We start from the raw sequence: 21,861 nt of genomic DNA, 5'->3' as shown, positions 1-21,861 counted from the left end.
GAGCCTCCAATCCCTCCAAATCCCTTTGCCTTCCCCATCGCTCCCTGTGCTGTCTGGGGGGCGATCAGGCAGGCATGTACTGCAAAGCCCATCTGCTGCTCAGGCGCTCAGGCAGAGGCAAAAAAAGAAAAAAGAATAGTTTAAAATGGTGTTCAATGGGTCTCCTCACACGTTGGTCTATGAATGTGGAGTAGGGAGGAGGTTGCGGGGGAGTAATGTGTTTGGAGCTCAATGTAATGCAATCACCTTACCCTGCTTCCCAATCCACCAAGGGGAAATGCTATGCGAACGGAAGAAAAATGCACTGGTAATGCAGGGAAGAGAACAAGCAGGTGACACCCCCAGGCCAGCCTCTTGAGCACTGCTCCTCCCATCCCCAAGATCCCGAATCAGACACCCTTTCATTCCCATTCATTTGCCCTGAATCAGACTCAGGAGGCACAGGAAAATGCACTAAAAAGCTGCTATTTTTTTTAAATCGCTTTATCGACCTATAATTTGGATTTTTCAAGATAAATTGAATCAGATTCAAATTTCAATGGAAACGATATCGGAGCAATGAGGATTGGATTCGCGCTCAAATGGAAACAGTGCACCCATGATTCGCATCCTGATCCACGTTATAAGCCAGTGGGAATGGGGCCTTAGAAAGTAACTTTCCCAATCTCTGGAATCAAGGAAATATTTAAAAGGAGATGAAAACATGTTAACCATATCACTATCTAGCCCCTTTCCCTCCAGCTTCCCTAGTTCCTTTACGCTAGTTCAATCCAGATTTCTTTCTTTCTTTCTTTCTTTTAAAAAAAGGTCCTTAAGTAAACTTACATGATTGAGAAACACATCTGTCAGGTGATGTAAGTGTGTGGCTTATAATTCTTCCTCTTTGGTTTACAAACAAGAAATTTGTTCATGGCTGTGGAATGCCGACTTCTAGTCTGCCATAGGTGTGTGCCTCTCAAGCAAAAGTGAACACAGGTAGCAAATCATAGGCTTGACTTGGCTTGTAAACACCTTTTAACTGTATTTTCTCTGCTCTGCTTTAGGGACAGAAGAATACATGAGATGTGAAGGAAAAATGAATGTGTCTCTTTCAAAACAACCTATTACCTACCAAAACAACAGCCAAACAGCTGTGTATCTTTTCATATCACCAGTTGGGTTGCTTAGTCAGAGTGTGTATATTGTCCCTTACAGGTTTCTTTCGAAAAGACTTTATTCGGAAAATCCTTAGGCAGCATGCAGATAATTTATTCTGTTTGTGGGGAGCATTGATTAGAAAAACCTCCAACCTTTATTTGAACATGGGTCAGGAAAGTAAAAAAATATAATAACCTGAGCAAACAATTCTACACAGTGAAACTGTGGCATAAGATCACTGCCAATTTGCATGCCTTCAAAAGGGTATTAGACAAATTCACTGAAATTAGGGCAATCAATGACTACTAGGTAGGATGGCTTTATATGAGAGCCACTATTCCTTTCTATATTAGTCACTCGGAAAGCAAGATAAAGGAGGAAGCTGTATTCATGCCTTGCAATCATGTCTTCCACAGGCAGTCAGTTGGGCACTGCCTGAACATAATGCTGGTTAGATAAAACATTGGTCTGAGCCAGTGACTTTCTTAACTTCTTATGTTCCTAACCATAGATGGTTTAAAAGGAAAAGCTATGACATCACAGAGTGTAAAGTTCAAGACAGCGAAAGGAATAGGATGTGTGTGTGTGTGTGTGTTTTTTGATAACTATAAAATTATAAAAAATTGATAACTATAAAAATTTGAAAATTTATTTGTAAATTAATTGGAATTTCAGATTTTTTTAAAAAAATAAAAATTGCAAAAATTGCCCGGAGCAAAACTGAGAGGCTAATCCATTGAAGCAGAGAGTGCTGAGTAATTTTTTTTAAAATTTGAATCCTTGTTCTCTAGAAATTTTGCTATGACAGCCAGTAGACTAGATGGTTGTGTGCCCCTTTCTTGCCACCACCATTCTTTGTGAAGGCCCTCACCATGGCCTATGACATTGGAAGGGGGCACCCACATGGGTGAAGCCAAGCACCCCATTTCTGCCCTTGTGGGCAGTGGCAGATGCTTTCACCGAGAAGGTGATGGAGGTGATGTGGTGGCAGTGGCAGCAGCTTGATGGCATGATACTGGGCAGGCGTCTGAATACCACCCATAGGCAGGTGAGTGCCAGGGGCAGGAATAGGCCAGATCCATGAGCAGGATACCATGGGGTTGGCCAGTGGTATTCTCCCCATACATTCAGTGCTTTTGTGGCTTTACTGAAAGCTGTTTAACTGCAGCCAGCCCAGGGTTTTTGAAGAAGTGAGTTGAAGGTGTCTGCCAGTTACTGGGAGTATTTCAGGTTATATTAATGTTGAGTGGAGATGAGTGAAGCCTTCATTTGCTCCTGAGCCCTGCCCATTGTCAGCAGAGCCTTTCCAATGATGAAGGATTATGGGAACTGTGGTCCAACAGTATCTGGAAGGTGCAAAATTCCCACCCTGTATTAAATATACCACTGCCTTTTGGAGTGAGGGTGGGGTGGGGTTAATTTTCAGTTTATTCATGTTTATTCATGTTTTTTATGAGTTGTCTGAGGAGCAAGTCTTGTTGAAGGTGTTCGTATAAACTCTTTCAGATGAAATCCTGGACAGCTGAACGTGTGTTATTTTTTCTTCAGCTAGAGATTGTTCAATAATACCTTGAGGGTATTTCCCTTAATGAGCAATAACCATATCCTAAGCTAAATAAATTTGAGGCCACAGTTCTAGGTGTTTATTAGCCAAAGCTATGGTCAATAACATATTGCTAGATGAATCTTCCAGTTCCTATTTAATACTTACAAAGGTAAAGCCAGAGTTACTTTCTGAAATGTAGTACGTTAGATGTGGATTTTTTAAAAAGAAGTTTAACATATTATCCTCAGAAAATAAATGCAACTAGGGCATGGTCCTGGACTTTACTGTCTATTTTTTACTCAAGTCTGGGCATCATATTAATTTAATATATACAATGGATGACTAAGGGTGCATCTGGACTGCAGAAATAAGTTAGTTTGACACCACTACAGCTGCCATGGCTTGATGCTATAGAATTATGGGATTTGTAGCTTTGTGAGATATTTAGCTTTTTTTGACGAAAAGCTCTGGTGCTGCAACAAAGTACAAGTCCCAGAATCCCACAGGATGGAGCTATGACAGTTAAAGCAGTATCAAGCTTCGTGACTTCTTCAGTGCAGATAGAGCCTAAGAAGAAAGATTCAAATTTCACTCAATGTTTTTGTCTCATAGCTTTCGTGGCATCATAATAACATTATGAAAATGTGGAATGTGAAATTCATGGGGGTGTGAGCATGCTAGCTCCTCTGTCACCATTTTCATTGTGCTCTGTGCATAGAGGGTAACCTTCTGAATGGGAGAAACTCTGCTATTCATGAAGGCTTTCTCCTTCTGATTTTGAACTATTCAGGATGGCTTGATTTTTCACAGGGAGGCCCTTGACAAAGGAGTCTCTGACAAGATCCAGACAGGTTTTCTAGCATGCTCTTTGTTAATGATTGAAACAGGAAGTTGCAGTTTACTTTCTAGGATCCAAACAATGTGTGCCACTTACCACATTATTTGCTGTTATCACCTTCATTTCACTAATGCCTTTTGTTCTTGAGGGAGAAAAATCTGAAAGTGGAAATGAAGCAGGGTGCTCTGATCCCCTGATTTCAATCTGGATTTTCCTGCAGCTATATTGCACAGACTCTGGTGGTTCTGTTGAATGATGTGTGTGATTGCTGAATGTTCGTATCTCCCTCCTTTCCCATCCACTTCTCTCTTTTTCTGTCTTGATGAGATTTCTGTTTCCAGTGGCTGTTTGGTTGTTACCTTCCCTGCTGCTGTCCAAGAGGATGTGGTGGCTTAGTGTTTAAGACACCAGTTCTAATGAATGGAAGGTCAGAAAGTTGTCACTTCAAGGCCCAAGTGCCACATGATGGAGTGAGTTCTTGTTACTAGTTTCAGCTTCTGCCAGCCTGGCAGTTTGAAAGCATGTACAAGTGCAAGTAGATAAATAGATATCACTTTGGTGGGAAGTCATGCTAGTCACTTGACCACCAGAGTCCTCTTCGGACAATGTTGGCTCTTTCTCTTAGTAACAAAGATGAGCACCGTCCCCTACAGTTCATTACGACTAAACATACATGTCAAGGGGAAACCTTTATCTTTACCTTTTTTTTTTTTTTTGTCCTCTGCCAAGCAAATGGCTGCATTCAGACATGGTACTTTTTGCCTTCTTCACCTCTGGGAATTTTAGCAGTCACTTGCTGATGTGAGAATCACAAATATGCTGATAAAGATAGCTTGGGCACAGTTACCTATATTCAGTGATAACATTCAGCTTAGACCAATGCTTCTCATTTATCTGATATGAAAGAATGCCAATTATCATTTTCCAGTGTGCTGCAGATTGGCACCATATTTATGCCCATTAGCTACAATTGTTCCATTCTTTCCTAGAAATTCACCAGGGACTAGCAGCCAATGACCCAGGGACTAGCACTGGTCCAGGGACCACAATCTTGAGTAACACTGGTTTAGACTCTTGGAATGCATTGTATTGTTAGAAAGTCTTTAAAAAATAACATGGAAATTGACATTAGTTTATAACAGGTCTGTTGGATGATTGATGAGGAGTGGGCATTCTAACCATTTTAGGCCAGTACTTTAACACCTGTATTTGTATCCCAGTCAGTTTCTGAGCCCAATTTAAAGGACTTGTTTTAATGCTCTTTCTGGAAATGCTCTTTCCAGCTTCAGAGTAATCAGCTGAAAGATTACATTTTAATGAAATTTGTTGTTGTTTGTTGTTGTTAGCTGCCCTCAAGTTGACCACAGTTTATGGCAACCCTCTATGCACAGAGCACATCTCCAAAACCCCTGTCCTCAACTGCTCTGCTCAGGTCCTGTAAATTCAGGTCTGTGAGCTCCCTAATTGAGTCTAGCCATCTGGCATTGGTCTTCCTTTCCTTCTGCTGCTTTCTACTTTCCCTAGCATTATTGTCTTTTTCATTAGTCATACCTTCTCATGATGTGGCTAAAGTATGACAGTCATTTTGGCTTCCGGGGAGAGATCAGGCTTGATCTGTTCTAGGACCTATTGATGTTCTTTTTGGCTGCCCACGGTCTCCTCAGCATTCTTCTCCAGAGCCACATCTATAATGAGTTGATTTTCTTCCTATCAGCTTTCTTCACTGTCCAGCATTCACATCCATACATGGTGATGGGGAATAGAGGGACTGGATGATTCTAACGGTAATGCTCAGTTGTCTATTTTCATAATATTAAGCAGATTAGAAAGAAACATGAGGCCTACCCATCATAGAAGTAACAGGAAGCCCAGGAAAAAGACTGTCACTTTCTCTGTGTTAATTTGAAGTATATCTGAAGTATATTGGCACTCATATAACTGACAGCCAGTGTTACAGTGATGTTGATTTTGCACACAGAATCTTGAGAATGCAGGACTTCTGAAAGGGATTAATTATAAAGTATGCTTATATTCCAAAGATATTTACTTTACTTATATTAAAGAACTGGGTAAGACTGATTTCATGAAAGTCAAAGGATGCATCCGTACTGCAGAAATAATCCAGTTTGATACCTCTTTAACTGCCATGGGTCAATGCTATGGAATTCTGGGAATTGCAGTTCCTTGTGGCAATGTCGCACAAAACTATTTTCAGAATTCTATAGCACTGACCCATGGCTGCTGAAGTGGTGTCAAACTGGATTATTTCTGCAGTGTGGATTCAACCATAGTAAAAGCTTTATGTAACACTGTTTTTATTACATTATATGAACACATAGATGAAGATGAAAGATAAACTTCTTACAGGAGCAGATGGATTTTCCAAAATACCTAAATATAAATTTGTCTAATTTTATAAAAGATGACTGGGAAAACAGAAAAAGGCACTGAAAATAAAAAGCAGAAAAAATGCATGATACAGAGATGAAATTTGGAAGAACTATGACAGGATCTTCAAAATTTAAACAATACTATTTTTCAAAGCTATTTTACAAGCAGAATGAAACACAAAGCAGGTAGTATTAGAATATCTGAAACAATGCTACAAGAAACAAAGACAGAAAACAAGATGAACGTTTGAAAAAAAAGATTGTTCAATGCTGATAGAATATTTAGAAGAATTATTTTCAGGTTTCAGATTATAATGGGCAGGTCTATACAGATTAGATTCCATTAAGTGTATTTGTTCCAGTGTTGCCTATGAATGGATCTATATAGAGATAACATGCTCTTTTTAAAAACAGGTACACTCAGTTATTTTCTTTTAAAAGCATGAAGTGGAAAGTTAAATGCTGGAGAATTCTGTCCCTCACCCCATCATTTTGCCCATTCACTTGGGTAAATATACAATTCTTAGTTGTGAAACACAGAGATTAGAGAATGAAAGAACTCAATCAAAATCTAAATACATTCCTTTATAAGATAATTGAATGAGAATAAATGAAAAAGAAGATTGCACATATTTACATGCTGGATTAGTACCAGAAATATTTAGGATCTGGTTATGATTGTGGGTAGAAAGACGACTAGATTGAAGCTTACATAATTAAATCATAATCAAACATACATTAGGTCAAGATTTCAAGAAACCTATAATTATAATTATGGTCTATAATAATATATATACATACACACATAGAAGAGAAACACATGTATATGCTAAGGGATCAAAAACTATGCCAACAATTGAATCTTTAGACAATCTTGATGCTTAGTATAGATCACACTGTTGTGACCTAAGACAGTGTAAGAAGACACTAAAATATTAAACACTTCCAATCAGTGTGTGTGTGTGTGCGCGCGTGTGCGCGTAGTATACAGCTACAGAGTATGTTTCTTCAACTAAGACATTATTGTTAAAAATCTATATGGGTGTATTTTTGCCTGAGCAATGCTTTTTCTGAGGCTATTAGTTTCAGTGAATTCAACCATCTATCAAATGCACACACCTGATTCAAATATATATGGCATTGACTAATTGGTTTGCTGACAGTTTGCTGAAGTTAGATATATGTTGTTCTGCTGATCTAGTAAAAAAAACCCCAAAATATTGAAAAGTAGCTATGTTATGCCTACAATTAGTAGTGTAAACATCTGAATAGGCATGGAGGACACAAACAGATGTTCTAATTGCATGTCTGTAAGAAACTGATCTGTAACAACTTCCACTCTAGCTTGACCTCTAGAAGTTTCAATCCCATTGGGAATTTCAGTGATTTATTAATTTGGGCACAGTGAATACCAGCAAAAAAAGCAGCAGTTTTAAGTAGTGTTTTGGTAAAACCGTGTGTTTGTGTGTGTTTATGGGTATTTTTCTTCTTATGAAACATAGCCTTTATTACCCTCCCCTTTTTAAAGGGAATAGTATAAAATTATTCCAAAAGAGCAGGTGTACAACTTGGAAAATTAAGGTGTTTGAGCTATAACTTCCAGCATCATCCAGCCTGTGTGGAGAGCTGTAATCCAAACACATAAATTTTCCAATTGCTGGGCAGGATTTAGAAGGAAATCACTACATGGGGCAAAAAGTGGATGGGTACAGATTTCTGTTCAGGATGCTGTAGCACTCATGTATCTCTGGTAAGTGTCTGGCAACTGTTTTACTTCTATATGAATTAAATGTTGGACCATAGGCTCTTGTTCTGATCAAGCATGGTTCTTCTTATGTTTTTATTGACAACCTCAACCCAATCCTGCCCCAAAGGCCCATGTGTTTCTGGATAATGGTGAACAAAAATATATATGTTGAAAGACAATAAAGCTAGCAGTGGACTGCCACAAGAAAAAGGTCATTGCCTGGTTGCAATAGGGGTGCATTTCATCCTCCCACCCAATTCAGAATAGGAGTAATGGAAATGCTTCACTTACTTTGTTACACTCTTGCACAAACAAAACTAATTGACTATGGAGTATCATCACATGATTACATTAACTTCAGGAATTTAAGGAACCATAATTTGCTCCTGTGTTCAGTTACAGTGTGTCTCTGTGTGTTAGGCACTGAAACTACATTCCCAAGTACCAAGTGTTGCACCCTCAGTACTACCCTGTGGGCCTCTTGAAAGGAAGCATATTGTGGACAGTGAGGATATGCTGAGCCTCTCGCCACCCCAAAATGATCAGGCAGAATTGGATGATTATGTTGTTGAGCCCTCTCAGGAATTATCAGTAAGAAATGTACTGAAATGATTATACATACAAAACACATTGGACACTATCACATAGAGGAGGCAAGCATCATTAAAATGATTATTAAAACATGGTAACAGCATGATTGGGGGGAAGATTATCACACCCCTGCATGCTTCTCCTGTTAGTGTCCCGTGCATAAACTGTAATGGACATGTCAATGGGTAATAATGGGAGTTTCCGTTATTACCCAATGATGTGTCCATTACAGTTTAGGCACAGGACACGAATGGGAGAAGTGTGCGGGGTGTGATAATCTTCCCCCTGATTGCGCTATTACCATGCTTTAATTATGTTTTAATGACACTTGCCTCCCATGTGATAGAGTCCATTGTATTGTTGCTGAGCCCTCCCAGGAATAACAAAGGTTGCATGAAACCTATTCTATACATCTGGCCCTCTCAATTCACAGATGCTTTATCTACAGATTCAACCATCCACATCTTCAAAATATTTAAGTCATATATAAATCCCAAAAATCAAACCTTCATTTTGCTATTTATATAAGGGTCACCATTTTAATATGCCATTGTATAGAATGGGACCTGAGAATCCATGGATTTTAGTAGCTGGAACCAAACCCCAGTGGATACCAAGGGCCCACTGTATAAAATTGTGTGAATAACCAGTAATGAGCACATAAGGGATTTCTAAGTACACATTCTGCTTGTAAGAATGCTCACAAGACTGATGATAAGAGATGGGTGAAATAATTTGCCTCAGATGCCGCTGACAAATAACCACAGGAAACCAAGCTGGAGGAAAGGCCACAACTTTATTAATAGCAAACAATTGGTAGGGTTGGCACCAAGCATGAGGTCAGGATCTGCGAAATCAAACAACCCCATGTTTGTCTGATTAGCGAAAACCTGGTACCCACCAGGCATTGGGATGACCTAGGGGCTAAGGAACACCACTTGACTGCAACTCTGCCATGCGTTCACATATTCGCTAAGCCCCTAGTCACCGGGAGGCGTCCTCGCGTTATGGCCCCCGCAATGGCCATACGCCTGCCCTATTCGCCCCCAGGTCTCAATTGACTCCCAAACCAGAGCTCCATAGCCCTGGTACCACACCGTGCAGATCCTGGCCTATGCTGCCGACTCCAAGTTGTGACAAAAACCCCACGAACCAAGCGGTGGGTGGGTGGGAGAAGCACTCTGTTGCCTCCTCCTTTCCTACTTGGCTCCGAACCTCAGTTGGAGCCAAGCGCCAACTGAGGGCCGGAGCCGGCCGTACTGCCTAATATAGGCCGCGGCTCCGCCCCCAGGTCACCTGATCCAGGAGACTCCTCCTCCCGGGCAGCTGACCAATGAGCTGCCCTGGAGGACCGGAATTCCCGGATCATAGAGCCTGGCCCCTAGAGCGTCGCAAGGTGGAAGCGACTCCACTTCCGCCCCGCGCACCAATAAGGGGCCGGGGCAAGCCCCAGAGGCCTCTGGGGCTTGTAGTTTGTTGCCACTTCTAGCGGCAAAGCGGCCTGCCCGTCCAGCCGGGCGGCCGCTTTTTGTCCATCCTCTGACTGTACCTTCAGATACTATGATAGATGGGATAGCTTGACTGGAGGTTCAGGATCACAGAAAAAAATAGACTATCCTGCCCTCAGTGGCTTTAGGAAGCATCTATGCTGTTTAGTTGCCGAGGGTGAGCCAACTTTCTGGAGTAGGAGAATGGGGCAAGAGAGTATGCAGCAAGCAATTTTTTTTACTTTGTTTATTTCAGAAAAATTTGAAAAGAAAGGCTACTACAACATTATGACTAACTTTTCCTCATAAAGTAGTATACTGGAGGGGCAAATGTGTTAGGAGAATTTATGGGTAAATTTCCTTTCACTTAATAGGATCTTATATATATTTCCCCCATTGCTTGGTGTATTGATTGTATTTATCTATTTTTATTTACCCATGTTTGAAAATTTCAAATTGCTTTAATGGTTGTCAGACTCCTACCTGTTTCAGCTACCACTAACTATTTTAATATAATGTTGTCTGTGGGCTGCGTACTTGCTAGCAGACAAAATTAATAGTGACCTGCTTTCTAAAATTGAGTTCACCCACCTTAAAAATGAGTGGTTGCTGGGGTGGATGCATCTACTGGGATGGGTGCAGAACTACTTGATGCCAAGTTAAGTTCTAGAATGGCTCTGGGACCAAATAAACAGTTGGCCCTGCTTATCCATAGAATCTGCATTCATGAATTCCATCATTCACAGCTTAAAAATATTCCAGAAAGCCCCCCCCCCCCCCCAAAAAAAAGCAAACCTTGATTTTGCCATTTTACATAAGGGATACCATTTTGCTACACCATTGTATATAATGGTACATAAACATCCATTGATTTTGTTATTTGGAACCAAACTCCAGTGGATACCAAGAGTATTTTCAGAGAAGGATGCTACATTGTGATGAGAAACAGAGCATGGATATATGTATGTGTGGGAGGATAAAGATAGCAGAGGCTGCAGATTCCTGGCCAGCACTTTTCACCACTTTTGTTTAACTGTGCTTTGTGCTTATATCAGTTCTCCATTCTGGGATCATGCAGTGAAGAAGAAAGAAGTCCCAGACATGGTGCCAACAGGTGGTAATGAGCATGAAATACTACTGAGAAAAGGGTTTTTCAAAAGAATTTTGACCCTTCCCAAATGCATATATATTTATAACATATACACAACATATTTTTAAAAAAACTTAACACTACTTTTAATGTGTTCATTATAGCTCATGGCAATGTGTTATCCAGTCATATTAGAAAAATATAGTCTGAAAATTAATAAAAGCAGTGATAGTTTGTGGCAGGAATGCATTCTCAAATCAGGGAAAGGACAGGTGGATTAAATATGCAGAGGATGTGGTGATACTGGGAAATGTAAGAACACCAAACAGAGAAGAATCATAGGTGGGTTACAGACCGCTGAAAAGCGGCGGTTTGCTGCCACCTCCGGTAGCAGCATCCGAGAACCGCAACAGCCAAACGGCGCGGTTCCTGGACGCTGCAAAGAAGCAGCGTGAAAATCGCACTCCTTCCTGCGCCCTGGAAGAGATGCCGCAAGTGCCGAAGCATGCACTCACGGCATCATTTTTGGGGCGCGATGTGTGGACACAGTGCGTCCACTACGTCAAGATGGCAGCAGCCATGTGGAACGGCTGCCGCCATTTTGTACAGACTCAGTCCGTACTAGGGTTAGGGGCGTCTGGAAGAGACGCCCCTTTCTAAGCCTAGTACGTGCTGAGCACATACTTTCCTGCCCGTTTGTAACGGGCCTCAGTCTTTGGGAAATTATTCTGCATTTGAGACTAACAAAGCATTTATTTGGGCCAAAGGAACCTCCATCTCCCCTTTCCTGCACACTCACTCCATGACTGATTTCTTTTCTGTTGTCAAAATCCACTTTCTGGAAATTCTCAGAATAATGTTTATTCAAATGCAGTCTTATAATGAAGTCCAGCAAAATATGATTCAGAATCAAGGTCAGACTTTCCAACTAATGCATCCTTAATGTTTTTTGAACAGTCTAACAAGATTTCAGTTAGAGAGTGGTTTGGTGCTGTATCGTCAATCCTAACGAGAAGTAAATGTTAAATTAATTTGTTTTTGCAAAGCCACTTACTTAATGCACAGCCCATGATTCTGATGTTGTGTTCTTGTTTTCTTCAAGATGAGGAAGCTGAATGATAATCTGATTCTTATCAGTTACATGTCAATGTGTGTTCTTTTCTATTTGTTTTATTTTATTTCTTGTGATTATTTAATCCTATTATTTGTACCGGATAACTGAATCCTAGACTTTATGAATAGAGGATTGTTCCTGATATACTCAGAAGTAAGCAACTGTGTTAATTGGGATGTAGGGCTGAAGCAGATGGCCCATTTGCACCACCTTCCAGGCATCTTGGGAGTGCAGCATTTACATGCTGCAAGCTCCCAAGCTGCCCGGAAACCACCTGGAAGACACCTGGAAGCCACCTGGTCACTTACAAGGGGGTGGCTTCATGATGCTCCAGTGATGTGGCATTTACACACTGCATGCTACCGGAGCGTCATGAAGCTGGCTTATGGTGGTGGTGCAGCCCCAAAACCAGCTTTTTTGCAGCCTGAAAAAGGAACGGCCCTTTGCTGCTTCTTTTTCAGCCAACTTCAAGGTGGATTGGGGCTGTGGCTTCTAGTCACCCCTAGGGATGTTTCTGTTCATTTGCTTAGTAATAAAAATGCACAAATTCAACTACCTTCATTACTGTTGTCCACATGCTAGAAAAGCAGCACTTGTTAACTATTTTTCAGACATGTAGTTAAAATTATTTTTAAAATGTGTGTACATGTTAGCAACAAACGAGTTTCCCCACAGATTAGAATATTGTGAAGTAAAAACAAAATGACAGTACCAATTTTGGGGCCAAGACAAAGGTACCATTGAATTTGTAGGTTGTACAATAATTTCCTCCATCTTTTCATGGAGGAGTTCAGTATGTGCTTTAATCTGGTGATACCAGGACTTTATTTGGGGATGACAATTCAGCATGTATGTGAATGAACCACAATCTTTGAAACAAGATTCCTCGGAGGTAGAGAAGAACTGCTGGACCTAATCCGCTTCCCCACCACCACTTCCTTCTTCTTTTGTGTCGTGTCTTTTTAGATTGTAAGCCTGAGGGCAGGGAACCGTCTCATTAAAAGATTGTATGTACAGCGCTGTGTAAATTTACAGTGCTTTATAAATAAAGGTTAATAATAATAATAATTAATAAACAAGAATTAAGATATCATAGACATTAATATGTGTACTGAAGATGTAATGCTGTATATGGCAGGTGTGAGTGGTGCATCTCATCAAATGGACTATGCCCACAAAAGCTTTTGTAATAATACATTTTAAAATTATACCACACCACAAACACTACATGTCAAAAGCTCTTTGGACCTTTATGGATGGTCCAGTTCCTCATGTGCAAACTTAACATTAACTAATTATGACTCACTTCATAGGATTGTTATGAAGAATTTCCTTGAATACAGGATTACGGTAGGTTATAACATAGGATGCATATTGCTACTTGCAGGAAGTAGCTGAATGCTTATCATGCTTCCAATTATGTATTTTTGAAGAAAGTTGTAGAATATAATACTGATACGCTGGTAAAGGTTTGATAGATATTAGGTTATGGCAACCATCTCAGTGTCTGTAGCCTGGAAGAGGAACTGTGATAATGTTAGTTTTAATTGCTGTTTTCTTCTGAGCACAGAGAGTAGTCCAAAGGCCATGAATGGAAATTAAAGAAAAATTAAAAACAGATGGTGGAAAGCACTCTGAGAAATTGAAACACATGCAGTACTATATCCAATTTAGCAGAAAGTGAGAGGGGTGTCTCTGGAGTTATGTCCCCCTTCTTAATATATCTTCATAGGTTCAAGTGCACAACAGAGTGTTTGGGTGAAATCTCTGTGCAATTTAGAAAGCAGTTATTGGACTGCTGTTATTTTCAATTACATACTATTCCTTTTGGGTCAGAATTGGTCTTTTTGTTCATTTTGTTTTTGTCATAAGAACTGGGAAAAACTGGTTGTTGAAAACACAAACAGTATCACAATAACCTGAAGAACAAACCCTAAATTTTGAGGAAATAGGGGAGGGATAGAAGACTGGGGTCCAGAACACACTGCAGGAATAATCCAGTTTGATACTCCTTTAACTGCCTTTACTCAATACTAGGGAGTTCTGGGAACCTTAATTTTGTGAGATATTTAGCCTTTTCTGTCAGAGAACTCTGGTGCCACAACAAATTACAATTCCCAGGATTCCTGAACAGTGAGACATGGCATTTAAAGTGGTCTCAAACTAGATTATTTCTGCAGTGTGTTTTGGACCTGAGTCATACATACTCTCTGCCAGCAACATAACAGAGGTTTGCAGAGGGGTTTTCTGTTTATTTTTCTTTTGGGCTTTTCTCATCTAGCACCATGCCTATCAACTGTCTGAAACTATCTGAAGTTGTTTATTCAGATGGTAGCAAATAGGATCTAAAGAACTTTTCCTTTGACCAGTGCAATACAGTAAAGAAGGGAAGCAGTTTGTGTTTGAGGAGAACCAGTGACATCTTTTAACATGTGGATCATGCATCTTCTGTTTACTCCAAGCAACTGCCCAGACATTTTTTTTCTACCTGATATAGCTTCTGGGCAGCTTGTGGCTTTGCAAATCAGCTGGATGAGTTTGGATTCTAGACAGAAGTTACCCAGGATTCACCTGGCCGGCGGCATCGGCGGCAAAATATATGTAATAAAATTCGGATGTATCCTGAATTCGAATTGAAATCGGCAGTAGTAACTCACATTTTTTAGCAGTGTGCTAAACTCCCAGGTCTGGATGCAACTACAACAAAGCAGAAGACCAAGGAATTAAAAAGTAAAGTGATATATAAAATAAAATGTCATAATACTGCCATCCTTTCATCTCTTATTCTGCACAAATATTTAGGCAAAATACTTGTGCCCAGCTATTTGAAACACATTCCTAACACTATTATTTCAGTGTAATTTTATACAATGACTGAGAAAGCTACTTTTACACACATTGGAAACCCAGCCACCCAGAGTGGATAATTCTATAAATAGTTCACTGAACCAGTTTCAAAATGGAGTTGAAGACTATATTATTCAGGGAAGCGTTCCCAGGCATTGTGTGATTGTTATCTGATTGTTATTTGATATTTGCTTTGATATGTGATATTCTGTGTTTTTAATTTGTTGCTTGTTTATTTTATCTAATGCTATCTCGTATTATTATCTATTGTTTTATATGTATTTGTTATTATCCTGTAGAATGTAGGCCATTGGCAGTTTTCATTTTTTCGATTTTTTAATTGTATGTACAGCGCTGTGTAAATCTAAACTGCTATATAAATAAAGTTTAATAATAATATTTATTAAGGCCATAAAACAATTGGTTTTTGTGTGTTTGACTTTCAAATAATGATTGCCCTTTCTCTTGCATATGCACCCTGACCAGTTCAAAGACAAGATCAAGTTAAACGTTAGTGCTATTTTCCAGTCAGCTGCATTTGGTTAAAAGTACAATAAAGTCAATTACCTGTTTTCATGAAAGCTTGCTCTAAAGGAACTGATGCATCATAATAAATGTCTGTTGGATAGCTCATAGTTCAGTTAGATTTGTACTTAAGAATGCTCTTGGAGATAAAATTGTATTTGCATTGAATTTTATTGTAACCCTTTACTTACACTGCATTTAGAATACACTGCCCAGAGTCAGTAGGAGGTAATGATTTTATATGTAGGAAACAAGACACAAGGTATGATAAAATCTCGTTTGAGGATGGGTAGGAAGATGACATTAGTCATAAAATTTTTAGTCCCTCATTACCCACTCCAAGGTGATATTCTACAGATAATGTCATTATTTGTAATGCATTACTTCCAAGTTCTGGGCAAGTCACTACTTCTTGCAAGTATTTGATGTAGTCCCACTGTGGAAAAAGAAAGCTGAATAGTTATCTTTACTGGAATTCTATTGCTATTGCAGATGGTGAATTGAATCAGTCTCAGAGTATCAGAGGATTTTCCATTTACTGCTTTTGGCCACATAGCTCCTTAATAGTAAGTACAAAAACATTCTTCTCTCATTTCCCCTGGCTTAGGTCCTGTGGTTTGTGCCACTCACTAAAATGCAGTGATTTTTCTTTTTTTGGAACCTGTCATTTCAATACCATCTACCAGCTCTTCAGACCAGCCATATACCACTTCCTAATTTTCTCTAATCACAATGGTTATTTCCACTCCAAACTGATTTTCAAGATAGATTCCAATACCTGTATACAGTGCAGAATATAATCACTTCACCACACAATGAAAGACCATGTTTGCTGCCATGAGAATATAAATGTTATAGTCATAATGTTATAGCACTGCCATTTGAGATATGTGAAAGTTATGGATTCTTGTTATTCTGGAGACTATTAAAACTAATATTAATGAACTAAATGACTTATTTAAACAATTGCAAATGAATAATAAATGTGAATTCTCCATCATATACATCTGGAAATAGCAGCCACAAAAACTTCAAACAATCATCTGAGGTAGCCAGCCAAAACTTTACTTCTATCCTAAGGATGTAAAAGATAATTTTCAAATTTTCTCATCCATGGTGACTAGCAGAAACACTCCAACTGAAAAAATTGTTAACTGCTGGAATATTTTTGCTCCTATGCAAGCATAAAAAGACTAATGCTTTCCCTCACTTAAGCACAGCAATTGCAAAATATATCCATTTTCATCATTTAAATACTGCATTTGCACAAAATATCAAGCCCTTACCCCCAAATTATTACATTTCACGAAAAAAACCCATATGGAATTTATGAAAATCTCCAGCACGACCCCCCCCCCCACAAAAATCTCATTATCTTGCCCTTTAATTGACTTAGCATCATCCAACAGAATCCTGAGGTTTATAAATTGGTGAGGTACTTAACATTTTCTACTATAGGCACAAGAGCAATAGCTTAGGAAAGTAACAAATAATCCACTGTTTCATGTTTTAGGACAATATCACACTATACTATTATAGTGCTATTATTCCACTTTAAATGCTATGGATCTCTCCTGTAGAATTCTGGGGTTTGTAATTTAGTGAGGACTAAACTGCAAATCCTAGGATTCCATAGGAAGCAGCCATGGCAGTTAAAGTGGAACAATAGTACTATAACTGTGTAGCAAGATATTGTCCATAATCTGTGGAGCAGCTTGTTACATTTTCTTCATGGCATCTCTTTAAATATTTAAAGATATTTAAAGTCATACCACCTTGCAGTCCTCGCTTCCCCAAGCCAATTATAACCAGCATCCTCAGCTATTCCTCATAAGATTTTGTTTGCAGACCCTTTACCATCTTTATCACCTTTCTCTGGGCAGCTTCCGGCTTGCCAATAACCCTCATTGGGGTTATTCAGATGGCAAAAATAATCCAGGTAGAATCTAGGTTGAGTCTTTGTCATTCATATACATTTTGAATGAATCCAATTAAGTTTTGGGGGAGGCTGCCGAAAAACCTACTTTACCCAGGATAATTGATGTCAGATTTCCCACCGAGATTTTCTGAAAGATTTGGATTCTCGGCTATGTGAATAACCAATGACAATAGACCTGGGGTAAACTGGGATAAAATGCTGCATGCCTTGAATGTTCTTCAAATATATTTGCATCATCAACTCCATCTTTGAGTGCTGACACACATGTGAGCAACCAAACTCACAGAGATGCACATAGATTTGGTTCCATAGTGTTTACGACAAACCCAGAATGCACAAGTGAGATTATTGGCATAGTTGCTCTAAAAAAAACAATAGGTGAATGATCCTCTAAACTGTGATGCCTCACACTGGACTAAAATGTTCAGAGGTATTTTAGAAGGACAAGCTATTGTTTTGAATGAAGATAGGCTAGAGTAGGAAGAGACGAGCATGAGGAACTAATGTGGAAAGAAAGGGAGAGTGAAATGAAAAGGTCTGATAGAACACTACTACCCTTCACATCAAGACATTTCGGCTGATGGTTAATTACACCACTGTTTAGTTGACATGTGGAATAATTTTGCATATTCACTTTAATGGTTGTTGCATGAGTAGTACAACCAAAAGTATCCCCTAAAACGTATTTTTAGCAGTCATGCAACACTCCCTAACAGAGGAATTTTTGAGGTGCTAGGTGAAGATGCCCTGGGATGCGTTGGCTCAAGTGGTTAAGACACTGACTCTGTTGATTGAAAGATCAACAGGTTGACAGTTTGAGGCCTGGGTGCCGCATGATGGGGTGAGCTTCCATCACTAGTCCTGGCTTCTGCCAACCTAGCAGTTTGAAAGTAAGCAAATGCAACTAGATAACTAGGAACCACTCTGATGGGAAGGTAAACAGCATTCTGAGCAATTGAGCTGGCCACATGACCACAGAGTAGTCTCTGACAATGCTGGCCCTTCTGATTAGTAACTGAAATGAGCACCACCCCCTATGGTTGGACACGACTTGACAACCTTGTAAATGGGGAATACCTTTAACTTTAGGTGAAGATGTATACACCTCTTTCCCATGGGTGTGGTGGTTTATGACAAGATGATCCTTCAGGGGTCACAGCTGCTAGTCACAAAGTGCCTCAGTGACAGGAAAGGGCTGGATAGTATCTTCATTCAGTTCCTCATACTCTATTACTAAACAAAGTGTTCTGTTGAGGAGGGCTGTCTGCCTGCTAAGGTAGATTTTGGGAGTCTAATCAGGAAATATTACTGTAATGGAGATCTGCCATTGTAACTACATCTCTCAGTGCAACATTGACCTTTTATTTATGACGTGGTTGGATAGGTGCTGGGGACTGTGACCTAATCCATTTTTAAGCCGCATAGCTTCCTAGTCCAGGATTCTCTTAGTCCAGGATTTTCTACAGAGATCTTCAAGATTTCTTTTATATCACAGAAGTAACTGCCCCAGTGTATTTTCCGTCAATGAGATGACTTGGCAAAGAGTCCCATGGTTTTAAAGATCGAGATACATTAAAAATATAATCTGCAGACAACTTTTATGTCATGGGAAGATGTCTTCTCTATACTTAGAATAGGAATTCTCATGTAATCTCACACAGACATTCCTTAATATTTTATTCCATAAAGTGTTGATGAAGTATTAGTGTCATTTTGAAGAAGTTTCAGCTTCTGAGATCAAGAGCAGAAGTAAAAGATTTCCAGTTCTTGGGAATTTGAGATTTTAGCCTTTTCTATTTATATAATATTTACCACTGGTGGAGGAAAAAGAGACCCTTCTCCTGCCAATATCAAGGGGAAATGTCTACATAAATTAAGGCTCAGAACCATTTTGGGTTAGAAATTGTAACAAATCTTCTGGGAACTTAGAAACCTTGCTATTTTGTGGCATTCCTTCCATCCCCTAATATGCTCTAATGAATGATATTGAAAGATAAGAAATGTCTCTTTCTGAAAACAGCTGGCCTGGGTTTGGTTCTTAAGAAGTACATTTGACATTTTGGTTTTAAACTGAGAAATTAATAGGAATCCTTCCAAATCAGTTGTATCCTTCTGATGTTAATTAATCCAGTTTATGTGCAAGAAAGAAGATAAAATTCGAAGCCCTATTTAATTATTTGAAAGCTAACTACTATTTTCAATAGCAACACAAGCATTTAACACCTCAACTGGCAACTACATTTGTTTGCTTTAGCTCTGCTGACTTCAGCAAGACAATCAACTTCAATCCAAGTATTTAAGATTAATTTCATCATGGATTAGGCTGCTAGAATGTTGGTCTTGATCCTAAACATATGTACTTGGAAGTAAATGTCACTGATTTGAATAGATTATTTTTTTTAAGTTTCAGACTGTTATGATGTGCAGTTGCATGATTGTTATCCCAGGAGTAGCAGTAGTCATAGCACAGGAACAGGAGGAAGAAGAAGCAGTAAAGCGGCAGAAGCAGTATCTGACTGGTGATCTAGAACTGTTTCACCCTTATTTTTCCCTCCATTTTCTCCCTCAAAACCACCCTTTTCAAGTTTCACTGCAGGAAAAAAATCACCTTACAAATGGGGGAATGTATGTATGTATGTGTATATATGTGTGAAAGATGTTAAGCAGATAAATGAAAGGAAAAGAAAGACTTAAGCAGGGCCCCTGCAAAATTATTTTCCTTCTTTCTTTTTTTAAAAGACAGAACCATGCAATGGAGATTTGAGCAACATGCACTCAAACCTGCTGTTGATGGTTATTCCCATGACACAGTCCATACTTTTCAGGAGGGGACCCCAATCGTTTGAAGACATGTGGTGATGGCGGTTATGGGTGAGATGGGAAAGGACTAATTGCATCTTACAGCTCAGTAGTTTCTCATCACTTCAGTATTTGATAGGATCCCAAGAACTACAAGCTGAATTAGGGCTTTCCTTCTTTCCCCCGAAAAGTTACTCCAGAGGGTCAGGTTAAGACTGGCATTGAGGAACGACAGCTTTAAGATTTCAGGGACTCACCTTGCCCTTTTACATGAATAGCAGAATTTTCCACACTTATAAATGGCTTTTTGGGTTCAACCCAATGGCTATACATAACACACATGGAGAAGATTAATGCAATCCATGGCAACTTCCCCAAACCTCTCAAAAACTATATCTTTCCAACTAGATTTTTTTCAAAGAAGTAGTCATGTTCATATCTTGAAGGAAGGGAAAGGAAAATAATAATAATAAAAAAGAAATGTGGCAGCACCTTTAAGATTAACTGGTTTTTATTTTTGCATGAGCTTTTGTGGATATAAAACCACTTCTGCATGAAAGCTTATACAAAAATAAAAACTAGTTAGTATTAAAGGTGCCACCATCCCCCCCCCCTTTTTAGTCTTTCCAACTAAGGCTTCTTATATATTACCATTTTCAGAGTGTAGTTATAACACCAGCTGTAAGGCATAGTGATATTCACTCTTCTTCACCAAGTGCTGACATGACCAAGCACTGCAGTGGATATCAGCAGTCATTATAAGTAGTGGGCTGAATGGGAATGTGTCAAAGTGCTGAAAGACATTATATAGATGCCTAACATGAACTTCTTTGATAACTTTAAGGTAGGGACTGACTGATGCAAACAACCCATCCAGTGTTTCTCATCAGTAAAAGTTAGTGCAACAAGGCAGCAGCTGTTATAGTTTATCTAATACAATTTGCACAGCTGACATAATTTGTGCAATTTATACAATATATACAATTTGTGCAAAAATTACTCTCATAAATGTAAAACTCCTGAAACCAACATAAAATAACTCACAGGTTTTGGTTGCTCATGACACACACTCTGTTTTATTATAAATAGGTATGTAATGTCTTTATGTCTTTACGTTTTGATTGTAAGCCTTCAGGGAAGCATATAGTACCTCATCATTAACTTCTGCAGTAATTTTATATTATTTATATACAAATAATATGACATGTTTTTTTTTAAAAAAATTGAATGAAAGCCACTTTAACCATTATATTATGTTGTATATAATAATAATAATATTTATTTGTATACCGCCCTCTGGCAAACCAATCCGGGCGGTTAACAACAGTATCCAATGTAATGCCAATTGAAATCTACTAAAGGAATAATCTTGCATGGTTTCCAAATGACAAAAGAGATGGCAAAAGCATAGCTTGGTATGAATTCATGTTAAGGCATGACCATGACTTTTATTGCTCACTCTTTATTCTGCAAACAATAAGTAATTATATATTGTCTGGAGCTATAAGCACTGTTAATTTATCATTTTCAAAGAGGGATTTGGAAGATTGAGGTATTTTTAAAATATAGTTGGCAACATTATAAACTATTCTTTAATTATAATGTTTATACATTTATCAATGTATTTGTTTAAAAGTCTTGACTTCCTAAGGAAAACACAGCATGTCACTTCTCATAGAGTCATAGATTTGGAAGGGGCCCCATGATCTTTAACTTCAGATCATTGGGGATTATTCACACTGTGAAAATAGTCCATGATCTTTAACTTCAGATCATTGGGGATTATTCACACTGTGAAAATAGTCCATGAT

General features: G+C 38.9%; 1 long non-coding RNA gene across 1 annotated transcript in view; it reads left to right on the top strand.

Moving 5' to 3' along the window:
* LOC121932017 overlaps positions 1 to 21,861 on the top strand; it is a 162,853-nt gene that overhangs the window by 114,506 nt on the left and 26,486 nt on the right. Inside the window, exon 2 of the long non-coding RNA XR_006104248.1 lies at positions 15,805 to 15,878. This is a non-coding gene — a long non-coding RNA (uncharacterized LOC121932017). The remainder of the gene's footprint in view (positions 1 to 15,804; positions 15,879 to 21,861) is intronic.

The sequence above is a fragment of the Sceloporus undulatus genome, chromosome 5 (genome assembly GCF_019175285.1).
Source record: "Sceloporus undulatus isolate JIND9_A2432 ecotype Alabama chromosome 5, SceUnd_v1.1, whole genome shotgun sequence".
Classification (NCBI taxonomy): Eukaryota; Metazoa; Chordata; class Lepidosauria; order Squamata; family Phrynosomatidae; genus Sceloporus; species Sceloporus undulatus.
This window is presented reverse-complemented; position numbering and strand designations above follow the sequence as displayed.